Source organism: Rana temporaria, chromosome 8 (genome assembly GCF_905171775.1).
Source record: "Rana temporaria chromosome 8, aRanTem1.1, whole genome shotgun sequence".
NCBI lineage: Eukaryota > Metazoa > Chordata > Amphibia > Anura > Ranidae > Rana > Rana temporaria.
Genome location: NC_053496.1, coordinates 137,199,929 through 137,205,115, shown reverse-complemented (window position 1 = coordinate 137,205,115; position 5,187 = coordinate 137,199,929).

Genomic DNA, 5,187 nt, shown 5'->3' with positions numbered 1-5,187 from the left:
CCGCACATGTGAAAGGGGCCTAATTCCCAGCCAGAACGGCTCGGATGATGGGGGCAAGCTTACTAGGAATTGAGGAATTGAGAAATTCAGACAAAGAAAAAAAACATTTAGAAGAAGATAAATTGAAGGAAAAGGTAAGTGAACCTACAATGCACTAGCTTAAAGGAACCTTTTTAGAAAATAAAAAACAAACCTTTACAACCCCTTTAAAGTTGAACTAAAGGCAGGAATACTTAGCTATTTTCCAAGGGTTCATTGTCCATAAGGTCTTTGCTGGCGCTGGCATCTTCCCCCTTTCCCGCGTGCCAGCCTATGGTTGTCTTGATTGGCTGGCGTAGGATGATGTCACTTCCACACATGAGCAGGAGTCATTCATCCTTTCCCTGTCTCAAAAATTAGATATCACATTAGACCCCTGATATTTTACCAATGCCCCCCGACAATAAAATAAAAACTGACAGGTGGACCTGATCGGAAAGCCTGTGTAAAAAGGGGCCTTGGCCCCCGTTCACATTGGAGCAGCTTGTCATGCGCTTTGACAGGTCAAATTGCATAACAAGTTGCATCCTACTGTCGGCAATCTCATTATTCAAATCCGTGCAACGCTGACTTTGTGGTGCCTCATCAATTTGAAAAAGTAGTACATGCACTACTTTTGCCAATTTCGGGTGTGACTTGAATAGACATCTCTGCAGTAAGCCGCACAGATGTCTTCAAAGTCGCACCTGAAGTTGCACTGACATGCAGCTTTGAAATGGTATGATTTCAGATGAAGTTGAACGACAAGGGCTAAGGTGGCTATAGTAGGTCAGCAAAGCCATGCGCTTTCCTGCTCCTTTGTATATGTGCAGCTGCTGGATGCCCTGGACGCAGTTAATTGGCAATGAGCAGGAGTGACAGCTTCCTTCTGGGTTTGGACCAAAGCCAGGGCCGATCCTAGGGTCACAGACGCCTGGGTGCAGAAAAATTTCTGGCGTGGTCATCTTACTAACTCCTCCCCTTTACAAATGTGGCTACGACTCAAACACAGAGATGCTCCCCTAAGAAGTCTTCATTAGTGTCCCCCATCAGAGTCCCCCCACAACAGGTGTCCCCCATCAGAGCCCCCCCAGCAGGTGTCCCCCATCAGAGCCCCCCCACAGCAGGTGTCCCCATCAGAGCCCCCCCAGCAGGTGTCCCCCATCAGAGCCCCCCCACAGCAGGTGTCCCCATCAGAGCCCCCCACATCAGGTGTCCCCATAGATAAGTACTTGTCCAATAGAGCCCTGTAGCTCGGGCGCGCTGGGAGCAGAAGCACATTACAGGGGGGCGGGGCATATGTGGCATCTTTGGTTACTTGGAAGGTGGCATTTCTGGGAGTGTACAGGATGATTGGCAGCAGCTACAGCCAACCCAGAAGCCTCTCATCACACCGCCTATGGGAGAAGAGCCGACACATGCAGAGGGGGTGGGGCAGACAGGAGATTGCTTCAATGCGCACCAGACAGAATTAATTAGTGGAGCCTAGTACCGGAACGTGTTCCGGTACTAGGCTCTGCTGTGGTACCCAGCCCGGATTCCGGGTATGCGCTCTTGTCAGTTGCCAGCGGAGAGAGCAAGCGGGATGGGGAACCGCAGAACCATCTACATGAGCTCCGCCTCTGGACACAGACAATGAGGAGGGAGAGGAGCACTTTGGAGCTTCGGCGCCCTCACCTCTGCGGCGCCTGGGTGCGAAGCACCCCGTGCACCCTGCCTAGGATCGGCCCTGACCAAAGCCAAACTCATCCCTGGTCCTAACTTTTCCCAACTATCCAAAATCAAACAAAAACTTTGACTTTACATAAACGTTGGGCTATTTTTCAATCAACTTTTGGTGAAGGAACTAGGCAGCATAATCTCAGCCAAACAACAACTCCTTCCTGAGAGATTTGTACAATTGCCCTGTTTATGGAGAAACATAGCTGGAAAAATCTATAGGTTTATGGCCATTTTTAAACAGATCTTCCCTCTTTTCCTGTTCTGGACAACTGCAATTTTTGTTTTTTTCATCAATTCCAGTGACAATGGTCACCAGGACAAATCTGCCTACTGGGGGCAAAGGCAGCAATAAAACCTGCAGAGTTTCTATCCCTTCCCTGCTCTCTCCAATAGAGTTTTATATATACTTTAATTCTTGCTAAGCCTGAATTTGGTCAAGAATGCTCTCAACAATAGACCATTGTTCCTCCAAGATAACAATGGCATTTAGAGTATCTGAAGAGGGAAGAGGAATGCATTTTTAGGTTATATGTTTGAATGTTAGTAGGTCCAGCATTTCCATCTGTATTTGGAGAGCCTGTCAGCAAGGTGACATCTGTGGAGAAATATAAATCAACCAACGCTGCAAACTTTACACAGTTCTCATGCGGCTACAATTTCATGAGTGCCAGGGAACGCTCATCACACATCACAAAGGAGCACAAAGCTCTTTTTTTAGACACCATATAGGATCTTAGGATATACATGATATATGACGAGAATCTTCCAGCATTTTTGAAGGAACAGTCAATTGGCCAGACTGGATTTGTTCTTTTTAGACACACATGTGCGATCACTTGTGGTATTGACTCCTTGGATACAATATGACCAGCCCTAATGCCCATATTAGGTTATTCTTCCTTGTAGGTGCTGAAGCTTCAAGTGGAACTGGACCCAAAAGAAGGCTGCAGCCTTTTTGGACATGTTACGGGTCCTAGGTGACCGCAGGACTGTTCATAGGGTGCAGCGTGGCTTGTGAATGCCCAGTGGGCATCCAGCTGTGAAACGGCAAGGAGTCAGTCGGCTGTCCACAATTAGGATGCTGGCACCCAAAGACTGGCACAGAGCTTGGTCAGTTGAGGACATTGCTGGATCCTGAGACACATGCCTGATAAAGGGGTCCTACGTGACCCCGAAACGTTGCACCTTTGTTATGTGATTTTTTTGTAATAAAACTTTTTTGGACGTAATTGTACAATCCTTGGTGTGCTGGCGAATATGTTCGATTGTTTGATGTCTCCAGGACCCAGCTGGTAATTGTTGCAGGACCCACCATTTTGTACGAGCCATTTTACCAGGAACGTGTGCGATTGGAATATTGATCACACTGATCAGGTAAGTATTTGTAACTGCTGGCTTTTACATTTTTGTTTACAGGGTGAAGATCCTCTTAAGAACCTAGCTTGGGTGTCTTTGATGTCCCCGATAACCCCCTACACACTTCCGCTCCCACCTTTCTCTTTTCTCTTTCTTTCTTCTATAGTACCTTGCCCCATTTTCTATCCTTCTTCTAACGTATATTTTCTCCACTTTATTAATGGAGGCTCAATCTTTACTCTTTGGTCTTTCTCTTCCAAGCAAACCAAATCCTTTAATTAGACCCAGTAGTACATTCTGGCTAGCGCCTTGCCAGCCACTTGAATCTTTTTTCAAATAACTACAGACTACCTTTGCAACATTATCTTATACTTTGACACATTACAGACTTTTGGCATACTTATGCCCCGTACACACGATCCGCTTATTGGACGAATGATCGTCCATTTTATTTTGTATGCTAATCTCATGTCGAATCTGAGTTTACTAAAGTCACGAAAATTCTCGTACGGCAGAATAAAAAATCGGAAGTGATGTCATGTGTTGTAATGCATTTGTATTGCACAGCTGAACTGATTATACGAAAATCGGACGATCTGGCATCGTATGAAAAAGATTTTCGTGCATGTCCGATAAATAAAATCGGATGAACTGTCCTGATCGGCTCTCGGAAGCGCTGTACTAATAATCCGAATATCGTACGATCGTTTCGAAAGCGGCATTTTCCGTACAATTTTCGGATCGTGTGTACGGGGCATTAGCTATGTCTCTCTACAATCGGTGACTATAGGCCTGACAAAGGATTGTGCCATGTTCATAGTCTTATGCTTCATACTATTAATTGTACTTTGTAACAATTGCACTTCAAAATACATTCATGAAAATCAAATCTAATAACTACAACTACAGCATGTGTACACACCCAGTCGCTGCCTTTGCAGCTTAAAGCAGTGGTTCACCCTAAAAAACGAGTTTCTACCATGAAATCCATCATACTAGCGTGAGCTACAGTATGCCTTTATTATTTTTTTTTGCGCAGTACTCACAGTTTAATCCCGTAGTTAAGTTTCAGACTCCCCACGGGGAATGGGCGTTCCTATGCAGAGGGGAACATGATTGACGGCCGGCTATGGCGCGTCACGCTTCCCGAAAATAGCCGGAGTAGGACTCGGCTCTTCAGGGCGCTATACGGCGCCTGCGCACAGACTAGGAGCTGACTGCGCAGGCGCCGTGAAGAGCCAAGTCCTATTTCGGCTATTTTCGGGAAGCATGACGCGCCATAGCCGGCCGTCAATCATGTTCCCCTCGCGGGGAGTCTGAAACTTAACTATGGGATTAAACTGTGAGTACGGCGCAAACAAATAAAATAAAGGCATACTGTAGCTCGCGCTAGTGTGCTGGATGGCATGGTAGAAAAAAAAATAATAATTTTAGGGTGAACCCCCGCTTTAAGTGGAAGTAGTGAGGGGTGGTAAAAATGTAGCTCAGCCACATGTTTTAACCCACCCAAAATTATGGGCTTGTTTACACCACAATCAAAGTGCTGTTTTGCATGCATTTTGTTTGTAATGCATTTTCAGTGAATTTGTTTCGACATTATTTATTGAGTTGCACTTGTGGTGCTTTCATGTGGATTTGTGTGTTCTGGTATATTTACGTGCGAAAAAATTGTAGCATCCTGTACTTTTTTTTAAATGCACATGAAAGCATCACAATGGTATCAACTAGGCTCATTGAAATACATTCATTTTTCTTGCATATGCATTTGTACTGCATTTAAACACGTTTGACTGCATCTGGTGTAAACAAGCTCTAAAATGTATGCATCGCTTTAACCAGGACTTGGTCTAGGGGGGTGCTGGGGTAGACTGGGACCCCCCCCCCTTTTTGATCCAGGCCCAGTGGCATCAGTAGGGTGGACTAGGGTCCACCGGATGTAGCCTGTCTGATAAGGTGGTGGAAAGCATCAATATACTTAGGGCTAGATTCAGAAAGAATTTACGCCGGCGTATCTATTGATACGCCGCGTAAATTCAAAGCTGCGCCGGCGTATCTTCTTTCTGTATTCAGAAAGCAAGATACGCCGAAATT